We start from the raw sequence: 14,540 nt of genomic DNA, 5'->3' as shown, positions 1-14,540 counted from the left end.
TAATCGACCGTGTAAATGGGAATTCAACTTAATCGCTTGTTGATCGAAAGCGACTAATCGACTGGCAACTGAATTGAAAGACGTTCTATTTTCTGTGGTTGAAATAATTGAACACATCCATCGATCTGATTCGGACTAGTTGCTTCGATTTAGTGGCAAATGCAACGAGTCGATTTAGTCGTGCGACTAAATCGACCAAGTGTAAACGCCCCATTAGGTATATATATATATGTTAAGTGCGTCATATTTGGATTTACGGACTGGTCTGAAACAAATTATTGATTTGATATGGTTTAGGAAACTTTATTATAATCTTGTAAGTATGAATTTTCGCTAAATGCTTCGTCAGATTCAGTAGAATGTTGATATAATTGAATGTCATTGAGTTGTAGGAATTCTACAATGGTGTGAATAAGATTCCAATTATTTGTTGCCAGAAGATTTTATAGAGAATAAGGTCCATATCCAAGATTTTTAAAGATTTTATCCAATATAAATTACCTTCCTTTTCCAGTGTTTTCACAAGCAAATATTAAGTGATCGATAGAACCAATACCTTTTTTGCACCAATATATATTAGTTTTAATTTTATTTATTTGATATAATTTGGAGGGTGTTACTGCAGTATTAAAGAGTAGTCGGTAAAGCAGAATTACTTGATATCTTGTCCAGTTATATATGAAATTCCATGGTTAGGTATATTTATATCCATAATCTGCCAATAATATTTGCCTGGATCTTGTTGATTAACTGATTTCCATTCATTTATTGATTGAGATTTTGTAGACGGACAAATGTTTTGAAATTTAAATGACTTGTTTTGATTAATGCAGGTTGTTCTTCATCACATATAGATTTCGCAGCTAGGTCTGTTTCATCATGGAATTTTATTTTTGAGTGTGATTTTGTATATAAAAATTTAATTGTATACCCTTTTTCTTGTAATTGTTTATATAAAATTTTGATATTAAGTAGAAGCCAGGTAGTTTTGTAGTCCAATTATTCTGTTGTAAAGCATAAAGTACACTTAGGGCATCAGGGCATATACATAAACAATATAGTTTTAAAGTTTCAATATGTATAAGAGCTTGTCGTATTGCGAAAGTCTCTCCTTCAGATTGTAAAAATTAATGGAAGTTCGTATTTTTTAACGATATTTAAATCAGGAATTGATATTGCAGCACCAACATTTTCCCCTTATATTTTGATGCGTCCGTGAAGAGTAAGGTTTAGTAGGAAGTTAGTCTAAGTGCATATTCCAAATCTTTTTGATGATATTTTTATTTTTCTATATTATTAGATGTGAAATATTTCGTCGTAATAGGCTTAATTTGTATTAAGTTACTAAAATAGTCAATCATATAGCAAGGTAAAGAAGGTGTTTTAACTATCATTACTTCATACTTTTTAATAGTGATCAAGGTTTGATAAATCCATGGTATATTGTTCTTGTACGGTATCCTTTTTATTCCATTTCCAACTATATAATAAATCTGATGTAATTTATGAATGATGGGATTTTTTGTTTTTGCCATTCTGGATAAGATAAAGTTTTTAGCTAGTTTACTTATTTGAAATTGTAGAGGAATCGTTCCAGTTTCTCCAAAAATAAAATATTTTTGGACAGAAGTTAGGTTGAGATAGTATGATTTTGAGCATATCATATATAAATTTTATTAATTTCTGGTAAAAGTAGGTCATTTTCTCAATATAAAAGATACTTCCATATAAAATGTTATTTATGATACATTATGTAATACGTTTATGAAGACAAATAGGATTTATTTCCCATCTCTTGGAGCTTAAACTTTTAAGTATGTTTTGATATTTATTTAAGGTTGTAATTAAATAAGATAAATGGTGTTTCCAGTTGAGTTTTGTGTCTAAGTAAAGTCCAAGATACTTAAAGTAATTATTATGATATAAAGTGTGTCCTACTATAAGTTCTAGAATCATGTATTCTTTTTTTCCTCGTAAAAACCGAATATATAGTTTTGTTCCAGTTTATCTCAATCCCAAAAGATCTTGGACTATACATTGTTCGGCGTAAGCTCTAAACTGCGATAAACAAAGCCACGTGAAACTAAATCTCGCTGATTTGCTGTTGTCCTACTGACGCTTGTACTCCTCCACAAAATAGTTCATGTGATTGCATTATTACTTTTACTATGAAGCTTCATATAAAACTGCTATATTATTATAAATTACAAAAAAAATATAACACGGATTATCTAATAATACTGCAATCGAGTGTGGCTAATGAAACAATAGAAATAAACACTAAGCATGCGCAGTAATTATGGCGCCAACTCAACTATGGATGGGTGTTCTGCTTTTAAAGTCTGAAAGATGACTGGCATGAATCCCGGTTCCGCGAGTGTTGTGGTGAAACACCAACAAGGCAAACCTTTACTCACTACTGTAAGCAACAATTGTTTACGAGCGAAATTCAAATATTTTTTTTTAATTTTTCGAGTTTCTTTTCTGCTGCTGCTGTAAGTATCTGGACAACACGAGACAATATTGTCAAAATGCACGTGCACAATTTGCTCCTCGCCGTGGAAAATGGGAGTGATACATCACTAGCCAATCGTATTTGTGACAAGCAGAAGGATACAAATATTTTGTTTATCGGAGTTTAGAGCTTACGCTGAACAATGTTTAGATCATTATTAACATGAATTATAAAACTACTATTGTTAAGAGACAGCCTTATTAGCTAAGAACTCTATTGCCTTTTATTTGTTATATGTTGATACAGGTTAATCTCTATTAAAAAGTATTACATTCATTTCATTTGTGATTTCCATTCTGTCCAGTGAGAATCCTTAGAAGTTTCAAATTGCTTGTTCTTGTTTGACATCTCTAAGTGATACCAGTAATAACTGTAATTATACTTTTGTAGTTATAATTTATTTTGTGAAGATTTCCATATGTGGATTTACGGATATGTCTGATATGTTTCTATGATTGTACAAATTTATATATGTAGTGAAGTTAATTAACGTGGGTTCCTGTCACCACGGCATGGCGCGTCCTGAGGTTGCGGATCGAGGAGAAGGCCTCTAGATATAGAGGTTAGCTGCGAATATACTGAATAAGCAGTCGCGGACAGACGACTAGGAGTGATCCTCCAGCTTGGGGGTTTGGGTAAGGCTAACACCCTCATCCTGTAAAAAAAGGTACTTGTTCAGAAACATTCACAAAAGCCTCGGACAAGGACTGATAACTTGGCACGACATCAGCAAAAGAAAATGGACATGAGATTTGGAACATGGAATATTAGAAGTCTTTATAGGGCAGGCGCGTTAAAATCTGTAACGAGTGAGTTAGAGAAATACAGGATGGACTTAGTAGGAGTTCAGGAAGTTAGGTGGGAAGGAAATGGATCTGAGAATTCCGGAAATTTTACATTCTTTTACGGGGAAGGAAATAAAAATCATCAGTTAGGAACAGGGTTTTTCGTTCACAAACGAATATTACCAGCAATTAAACGGGTTGAATTTGTTACTGACAGACTTTCTTTTATTATTCTTAAGGGACGGTGGTGTGATATGATTGTTTTAAATGTACATGCCCCAACTGAAGATAAGGATGACGATATAAAAGATAGTTTTTACGAAGAAGTGGAACGGATATTTGACCAACTCCCGCGATACCATATGAAGATTCTATTAGGGGATTTTAATGCGAAGGTAGGATGAGAGGATATTTTCAAACCGATTATAGGGAACGAAAGTTTGCATAAGGAAAGTAATGACAACGGTGTTAGACTCGTGAACTTTGCAACATCCAAAAACCTAATCGTGAAGAGTACAAAATTCCCACATTGCGACGTTCATAAATACACTTGGACATCACCAGACGGAAAAACACATAATCAAATTGATCACGTTTTAATAGATAGAAGAAGACAATCTAGCATAATTGACGTCCGGTCATTTAGAGGGGCTGATTGTGACACTGATCACTACCTGGTAGTAGCGATAATACGGGAGAGATTATCGTTGAATAAAGGTAATATTCAATGTCCGAAAACGGAGAGATTTAATTTAAAGAAATTAGAAGAGAGCCAGGTAAGAGAGGAATACCAGATTGAAGTTTCGAATAGATTCTCGGTCTTAGAAGACTCGGAGTGCACTAGTGTTGAGGATACTTGGATTGAAATTAGAGATAGCATTAAAAGTTCAGCAATAGAAAAATTGGAACACGCGGAAATACGTAGGAACAAACCATGGTTCGACCAAGAATGCATTAAACTAGCAGAGAAGAGAAAACAGGCAAAATTACGGTGGCTACAAAATCCGAATGAAATAACTACACAAAATTTCGCAGATATCAGGCGGGAAACTTCCAAAATTTTAGAACAAAGAAACGGGATTTTTTGAAAGCTAAAATTAAGGAACTTGAAGATAATAGTAAAAATAAAAATATTCGGGACATGTATAAGGGGATCAGCGAATTTAAGAAAGGCTATCAACCTCGTGCTTATATATTAAAGAAATCTGACGGAACAGTTCTCACTGATACGGATAGCATCTTAAATAGATGGAAAGATTTCTTTGACGATTTGCTGAACACGCAGCCAAAAACTAATGTGCGTGGAGAAAAGGAGATACACACCGCAGAACCGTATGTTCCAGAACCCAATCGAATAGAAGTGGAAGCCGCTATAAAGAAATTAAAGAAACACAAATCTCCGGGTGTAGATGAAATTCCGGCTGAGTTAATTTTAGCTGGAGGCGAAAAATTGTGGAACAAGATACACAAACTCATTCTCCTTATCTGGAACAAGGAAGAATTGCCACAAGAGTGGAAAGAGTCAATCATTGTTCCAATTCACAAGAAAGGCGACAAAACTGACTGTAATAATTATCGAGGCATTTCTCTTCTGTCAACATCCTACAAAATCCTTTCAAATATTCTGTTAGCAAGATTGACCCCATACGCAGATGAAATTATTGGAGATTGTCAGTGCGGATTTAGACGAAATCGATCAACTATCGACCAAATATTTACCATTCGCCAAATACTCGAAAAGAAGTGGGAATACAATACCCCGGTACATCAACTATTTATTGATTTTAGAAAGGCTTACGACTCGGTTAGGAGAGAAACATTATACAACGTTCTTACAGAACTTGGAATACCGAGAAAGCTAATTAAATTAATTAAGATATGTTTAAGTGAATCCCAAAGTAAAGTCCGGGTAGGAAAATTTTTGTCCACGAGCTTCCACGTCGAAAATGGCCTGAAACAAGGAGATGCGTTGTCGCCATTATTATTTAACTTTGTGCTGGAATACGCCATAAGGAAAATCAAAGATAGCAACCAGGGCCTAGAGTTGAACGGCATTCACCAGGTTATGGCATATGCTGATGATGTAAATTTAATAGGGGAGGATAGAAGAACAGTAGAAATAAATGCAGAGATCTTATTAAACGCTTGCAGGGACATGGGTTTAGAAGTAAATGCAGAGAAAACTAAATACATGGAAGTGCGTCGGGACCGTAATACGGAAAATTGTGGAGGCGTTAATTAACAGACGAAAATCATATTCACGAAGAAATTAAATGTCGACTAAAAGCAGGGAATTCATGTTACTACTCGGTTCAAAATCTCTTGTCGTCGCGAATTCTGTCGAGGAATTTGAAGCTTAAAATATATAAAACGATAATCATGCCTGTTGTTCTGTATGGTTGTGAAACATGGTCGCTTACTCTGAGGGAAGAACATAGACTGAAAGTATTTGAGAACAGGATCCTGAGAAGAATATTCGGACCCAAGAGGAACGAGAATGGGGAATGGCGGAAGCTTCATAACGAGGAACTACATAGTTTATACGGTTTACCCAACATTGTTAGGGTCGTCAAGTCTAGGAGGCTTAGGTGGGCAGGTCATGTAGCTAGAATGGAAGAAAGTAGAAACGCTTTCAAAGTCTTGACTGGTAGACCCATAGGAAAACGACCATTAGGAAGACCTAGGCGCAGATGGGAGGATAATATTAAGATGGATCTCGCAGAGATAGGAATACAAAGTAGAAACTGGATGCAATTAGCTAAGGATAGAAGTCAGTGGAGAGCTTTTGTGAACGCGGCACTGAACCTCCGGGTTCCATAGGCCATAGAGTTAGTTAGTTAGTTAGTTTTATTGAAGTTAATTCTTAATGACTATATCTGTGAACTGTTTCGCTAGATATTTTATCAAATTTCTTTATACTTTAATATCATTTATTTGTAAGAATTTTATGATAGAATTACATTCCAGTAATTGGTAGCCAATAAATTTTTGATTGAAAAAATCCAGAACTCAATTGTCAGTAGATTTTATCTAACATATATTATCTTCCTTTATCAATTTTCCCACAAGCAAATATTATATGGTCTATTGATCAGATAACTTCCTTGCACCAACATAACTTTGTACCTGATTTATTTATTTGGCGTTAAAGCTCTCTTGAATAAAAGACGGTAAAGTAGAATTACTTTATATCTGGTCCTTGTATGTTTAATAGGCCATGGTTTAGATTTATATCCATGATATTCCAGTAATATTTCCCTGATCCTATTCTATTTCCTTTTCGAATCGTATATAATCTATTTCCTTTATTTCGAATCGTATGACTGTTTGTTTTGATTATTGTTTTAAAATTGAGGTGGCTAGTCTTAAATAAAGCTGGTTGTCCATCATCACATGCATTTTTTGCAGTAATATCGGTTCCATCATGGAATTTTATTTTGGAGTGTGATTTCGTATGTAAGAATTGTATAATATCCTTTTTCATATAGCTGTTTGTATCACATTTTAATATTTAACAAAAGACATGTAGTTTTAATGGTCCAATTTATCTCTTTAAGACATTGAGTACACCAAGGATGTTATAAATAGAGGATCTGCTCATATGTATCTTCATCCTATTAAATCGATGAAGCCAAAAAAACAACCGAGCATCGGCATGACTGATTGCCTACTCTCGTTTTTGCCATCGTCTGATTGGCTACTTTCGTTTCTGCCATGATTGTTGGCTCAAAACATTGCGATCCTATTGGGCGGAGTGGGCAGAGTAGGGGTGGTGAAACTGTGACGTATGGCTTCAAGATTTTGTTGTAAGAGCAGATCCTCTATTTTGTAAGGTCCTTGGAGTACACTGAGAGCATATACATGTATTGTACAGTTGAACGGTTGTAATTTTTTATTTAATACAAGAGCTTGTCTAATTACAAAAGCTTCTCCTTCAAAGATTGTAAAATATTTTGGAAATTTATTTTTCTTTTCGTAATATTTAAATTAGGACTACAATTGCTGAACCAACATTCTTTTGTGTATATTAAGAAACATTCGTGAAACCTAATGTACAATTTATAGATAACTGATCCAAGTGAGACTACCAGATATTTGTTAATATTTTGTAACGTATCTAAATTTAAGGATGAAAAGTACTTGGGTGTAATATCCTTTATTTGTATTACATTACTAGTATATTGAGTCATATAGCAAGACATAGATGGAGATTTGAAGTCCATTTCTTCATACATTTGTACATTACAAAAGGCTCTTATTATCCATGGAAAATTATATCTATACGGTACTCCCTTATTCTTTTTTCTAATATATATTTGATTCGATAAAGTATTTCTATGGTATGATTCTTTGTTTTCGCCATTCTTGATAATATAAAGTTTTCTGCTAGTTTGAAGACTTGAATGTGTATAGGAATCATACATTTCTTCGAACTAGCATTTCTCGGACAAAAACTAGATTGTGAACATGTAATTTTAAGCATTGAATAGGCAAATATGAGTTTTATTTTCTGATAAAAAATAAGTCACCTTTTCCGCATAAAATATAGCTACCGTATAGGATTTTCGCCATTGTATTTTACTTTTATTGCAACATATTGGATGTATTCCCCATCTTTTGATGCTTAAGCTTATATTATGATATTCATTCATAGTTGTTACCAGATGAGATAGATGAAGTCACCAATTCATTTTTGTATCCAAGCAAAGTCCTAAATATTTGAAGTTATGATTATTATATATCCATTTAATTGTATGTTTGATATTGTGTAATGAAGTTTTCTTGTAAATACAGTATACATTCTTTAATCCAATTAATTTCTAAACCATTACTTATAGGCCAATTTACTATTTTATTTAGTGCTTTTTAAGTTTTTATCTTTAATAATATCATTTGTAACCATAACTAGTGCAATATCGGCAGCATATATTTTGATATTTTTTGATTTCTGTAATTAAATCCGAAATGTAAATATTGAATAGAATTGGACTTAGTTCTCTAGTTAAGAAATTACTTACTTCTCTAGTTTAAAAACTACTTGAGAATAGGATAGTGTATTTACTTCCTTTAAGTAATCCGACTAATGTTGTTCTTGCTTTATTGTAGTTTTGTTTAATATATATTTTCCGATTGATAAATTCTGAAGGTATATTTAATGTGTATATTTTTTCTACGAGAATATCTAATAAGATCGAGTCATATGCTCTTCTTAAATCAATACTTATTGCCATTACAAATTTCCTTTCAAGATAAGTTTCATAAATATCCGAGAATGACCGGCCCAAGGCCATCAAATGTTGCGATTGCTTTTCTAAAAACCCGTGATAATGGGAGGTAAGACTTAATGGTGTTCTAGGAATCATAATAACCTATTTAATGATAAGTTTTCAAAAAGCTTGAGAGAACAAGGAAGTAAAGGTGCTGGTCTGTAATTATCCACTTTTTCAATATATTGTTTATATTTTAAAATAGGAATTATAAGAATTTGTTTCCATTGTAACGGAATATATGCTGTTTCCCAAATATAATTGTATGTTTTTAATAGTAAATTCTTTTCAGAGTATGGAAGATTTTGTAACGTTTATAGTATATGCCATCCATTCCTGGAGAAGTACTGGCTTGAATATTCAGTAGAACAAGGTTTGTTTCTACATCAGAAAAACTTGGTTCCAAAAAAGACACTCTCTCTTTGTATATGCATTTTGAAATATTAAAAATTAAAAATATGTTTTCCATTGTCAGAACTAGATATTTGTATTCACAGCGAAGGCATACTTTTTCGTCGTCTAACTGAATACATTCTTCATGGCACTATGTCTCTCGTGTCCCCATCTGAGCCTTATTGAGTTCCATTACATAGTGTGTTGGTTTGATATTGTATCTCTGAAACCTAGATGAAAACTACTTGCTCTGAAATAATTTCCTTCAGACAGACAGGAAAAGGAAATATTGCAACTTATCTTGTTGCGAAAAATGTAACAGCAGTGTTTTCGACTATAGGAAAACTTTGATGTAACACATGCTGGTATTAACAGACTGATGCGAGTACGCTGAATCACCAAAACAGAAGGCATCAGAAATTATGCCTGCTGCTGTTACCCTGTCAATGAAAATTTATAGTTCTCGAGAAATTCAGAATGGACCTTATTGTGGTCACTTACCTTTCATATTTGGACCTGCGTATACAGACTTACATGAAATTTACGATTTTAATGCCTCCAACCATCCGACAGCACTATTTCTCTTAATTCCGAACAAAGAGGGTAAAATTATCTCTGAGTAACGGGTATTACCGGAAGGCAAAGCGATCCTAAGATAATTTTGCCTTACAATATGCCTTACAATACATTATATAACGTTCTTGCATGACAATTCATGGGAGAACACTTCCGTCTGCATTGCTCAATTGTGCACTTGGAGAACACAAAGAACTGAGTTTTCAACAATTACTGTAGCATTTATCTTATCTATATATATAAAAGAGAACGTACAAAATCCTTTGTCCGCTCATCACGCTAATACGGCTGAACCAATTTCTTTCATTTTTGGGGGGTTATTAGGATTTGGACCCTAGATGGTTTTTATCATATCACTTTAATTTTTAATTACCAGTGTCTTGAGATAATTGACCATTCAAGTGTCCATAACGTACAAATCCTTTGTTATTAGTTCATCATAGGTAAAAATAAACGTATTTATATGCAACCCGCATGACCGTGTCACTCGGCGGGTTAACATAAATGACAGGCGATATACAGCGGAAAATAGCTTGAATCTTCTGTTTAAAATTTTTTAATTGATTTGCTTATTTTTACAGACACTTTTACAATATGCCAGCACCGGGATGACCGCAGCGAAGCGGGGCGGGTTAACATAAATGACAGGCGATATAATGTTAAGATTTACTGCAATCTTCTATGGTTTTTATCATATCACTTGAAAGCGAAAAAGTAAAAATTATCTAAGTAACAAAGTTTATTGCGTTCCGGGGTGACCGCAGCGAAGCGGGGTGAACGCTGCTAGTAAGGAATATGCGTAACATGCTAATTTTGTCTACTTCAGTGTAACAAATAGTTCTTTCAACTTTCACTGTGGAACTAGGAGAATGATTGGTGTGTGACATGGCAAGTATGTGATATGATATGAGAGATCCTTTTACCGACCTTTCTCCTACGTTGATTAATAAGCACATCCTAAAAGGGTTCAAAATTAAATAACAAATACAGTTTGTTACGAGCCCGTCACGTTAGGAAAAATGAAATTTAGTATCTAAACTCCTCATTAAAAATAAGCAGATAAGTGTCCCAGCGATTTTCAGAATTCCTGTTTTAACCGGTGTGTGTGGGTGGGGGGGGGTATTTTCTACAATTTTTCATATTGAAAGCAACATTACTTGTTTGTGATAGCATCATGGGAAAGCGACTGAACAGTCTGAAACGAAATTATGAACATAGTTAATACCAACCTGGAACTGGGAACGTACTTTTACACAGGAACATCCTAAGGGGGAGTTAGGAAGCTCAAAATTTAAGTAAAAAATTCAGTATTTCACGTGCCCGTCAAGTTAGGAAGATGAAACTCAGTATCTAAATTCGTCATTAAAAATAAGCAGACACGTGTCCCAGCGATATTCAGAATTCACGTCTTAAGAGGGGGGGAGGTATTTTCTATAATTATTTTCTTTACATTGAAAGCGATGTTGCCTGTTAAGACGAATTTTGGAACAAAGTACCTGCCTTGAGTCAAGTTTTTATTATATTACTTTGAGCATATCCTCAAATGTAGGAAGAGGTCAAAATTTCAGCCAAAAAAAAAAAAAAAAAAAAAGTATATCATGAGTCCGTTAACTTAGGAAGATGAAACTCTGTACATACATATCTCATTAAAAATAAAAGGACACGTCTCTCCTGGGTTTTGAAAATTTCCACTGTAAGGAGAGGAGGACAGGATTTTCTATTAAGTTCTTTCTTCTTATTAAAATCCGCGTTTCCTGAGGTTTGTGATCGCGTCACAGGAATACAGTCCAACAGTTTGAAAATCAATTTTTGAATATACACAGTAGCCTACCTACCTCGAGATTGGACTTTATATCAGGTTAACTTTGATTAAAGGGTATATCCCAATGGGGCAGGTATTCAAAATTTTACGCCAAAACTAAATCACCTTTTTCTTTATTGTTACACTTTTATTGATATGCGTATTCTAAAGATGAGAAGCGGATAAAATATTTTCCATAAATCTATACTTCCCGGGCGAAAATATAAGCATTTCAAAATGAAAATGATTTTTTTTTCTGTCTAACGTCTTACGATTGTGCCTATTAAGCTAATGGAAAAGGATGATTTAAGAGAAGAGAGTGATAGAATAATTGGTGAAATAACAATGTGGGAGGAAATTGGAGTACCACGAGAAAACACACGGGGACACAGACTTTCTTGGCTGGGGATCGAACCCGGGATTCCAGGCACCAGAGATATGCGCTCTACAACTGAGCTTAGTAATAATAATAATAATAATAATAATAATAATAATAATAATAATAATAATAATAATAACTATACTGTTATTTACAGGGTGTCTACTAAAATCCCAAAATGACATTTCTTGACTTTTTCCTGACCTTTTCTTTACCAAATCATAAAACTTCCTAATATTTTCAAGAACGAATTTGGGTACGAATTAGGCCGAATTTTCATCCATGTGATAGAAACGTACTTTGGTTGCGATTTGGTAGCGTCTCAAGATGACCATAGGCATTTTTGGTGGTGAATTTTGACGTTTTATAGAACAAAACTTTCCAATCTATACTTACATTTGTAGTTAAAAAAAAAAAAAAATCGTGACCCAAAAGCTAAATTTCGTGACTTTCATGACCGTTTTCTAATTTCGTGACTTTTTCGTGACCGATAGACACCCTGATTTACTACAAATACTGAAATTTTATTGGCATTTCCGTTTCTATGATAACTTTTGTTTTAGTCCAAAGAATACCAAAGTAATAAAAGATGGCCTTTTTATGTATTCAAATGGAATCAAAAGAATTTTCTGGGCTGGTATATCAGCAGAGCTTGAATTTGAAAATGCACGTGATGAAAGAGATAGTGTGAGAGCCACAAAGCAGTGAATACGTAGAAAAAAATATTTGGAATAAAAAAAAATGAATTTGTGGGGACTCGAGTCCCGTACTCCTGCTTGCCTATCAATTGCGCTCTGTACACTATAGATTAAAATCTTGCTCAAGTAAAGCCCTCCCACCTGATCTAGTGGCTAGCACGCGCGCTTTCGATGTACATGGTTCCATGTTTGATTCCCGGTGGGTGAGAACAAAGGATTTCAGTCATTCACTTTCATTAATCTTCCGTCCCCAATAGCCTAAAGGGCATAACCATGGGTCGTTAAACTAAAATTTCATTCATTCATATCGTGCTTAAGTAAAAGCTGTAATTCTTTATTTGTAACAACTTTATTTACTTATTTATTTTAAGTTCGTCTACCAACCTTACTCAAACTCCATACTACATTTGTTCAATTATTTAAGGGCTTAGTTTTAGACAAGAGATAGGGCAGGATGCAACACCTACTAGTTTATTATTCGGATTAGAGTGACGCACACACTGAGACGTATGTCGTTTAAATGAAATTTTTACGTTTTTGCAGGGGCGTCATTTTAGACTTGGCGTTGGGAGGGAGGGCAAGAGCGCCACTGACATAAGACTTTCACGTTTTGTACTAGTTTATTACTAGACAATCGCTGAAAGTATATGTATACCTCAAATTCTTGGGAGAGGGGCAATTGCCCCTTGCTGCCCTCCCTAAATGACGCCCCTGGCTTTACGCCCCACGAATACGCCGGCTAGGCTAAAGGAGACGGTGATGATGACAAATGAAGGGATGAAGAAAGTGGGAAGAAACGAGAGAACCCTGAGAAAACCCACGCGCACGGTGTTTGTCCACCACAAAGCTCACTTGGTGCAAGCTGGGATCGAACCCACCCCATGCACTAGAAGCGAACGCTCTACCACTGAGCCACCGCAGCCCCGTGTGTCGTTTAGTATTAGGATATATTACAAAAGGCAAATTCTGACCAAAGCATATACTATCTAATAAAGAACAATAACACTATTATTTATTGGCTTGCTTTGTCTTTTATTGTATACAAGAAGTTCCAAAGCTAGAAAGTGGTATTCACATACGATATATTATACCGATGAATTGTCACTGCCAGGAGATGTTTTGACGAACAAAACTGGTCACACCGCTGACAGCGTGAATCCGTAGTTGGCAAAATTAATGGAAAATTTAACGGACTAAAATAATGTCAGAAAAAAGTATCGCTTAAAATTGAAATTTCAAAATTAATCGATTGAAATATAAATTAAATATGACAATTTTTATTATTAGACAATTAGATTTGTCTTGAGTTCCAAAAATTAATGAAAATTTAATGAATAAAGTAAAAGGCAAGGAAAAAGTAGTTGATTATGAAAATTTTGTTTTCTAACAAAACTTATGATTAATAATAGTCATAAAATTGAGAAAAAATTATATATATTACAAAAATAATTTTTAATATACATAATTTTAATCAAGGACGCCAATCCTGTCCCCCTTCCCCAAAGCTCATATGGGCACCCATGTATTTCTTATGAATATGCAATTTTTTATTGTTATATATATTCTTTTATGAATATACAAATCCCCATCTGAATGGGCCCCCCATATTTACAGAGAAAACGGCGCCCTTGATTTCAATGCATTTGCTGTACGAGGAAGACAGTTTTTACAATATACAGGGTGACCACAAAGTCCCGTTACCCCTGAAAATAAGTAACATAAACCAATAAAAGCACGTAAATAACTACACGAAAAACGGAATGACTCGAAGAACAATGGTTTTGAGAAATTTTATTATCACAGGTGGTGAAGTCTGAGCTTCGTGGTGGCCATGCAAGTGGTGCAGGCAGATCCGGACTGCCACGACCAATCCGACGCCAGGTAAGACTTCCGTAAGATATTCGCGTACGGTGAGGGCATAATAGGCAGCTGCCCCATCACGCTGAAAACCAATATCTCTTTAATTCCAATCTCATACACCCAACATCTTGCAATAACATGTTCTTCACTACTGTATCACCCATCACTCACACAATCAGAAACAATGGAAAAACTTACGTTAGCATTTATAAAGGGATAACGGGAAAACTTACATTAGCATTTATAAAGGAGTAACGGGAAAATTT

Source organism: Thermobia domestica, chromosome 9 (assembly GCF_964235325.1).
Source record: "Thermobia domestica chromosome 9, izTheDome1.hap1.1, whole genome shotgun sequence".
NCBI lineage: Eukaryota > Metazoa > Arthropoda > Insecta > Zygentoma > Lepismatidae > Thermobia > Thermobia domestica.
The sequence above is the reverse complement of the archived record's forward strand: the minus strand, read 5'-3'. Positions refer to the sequence as shown.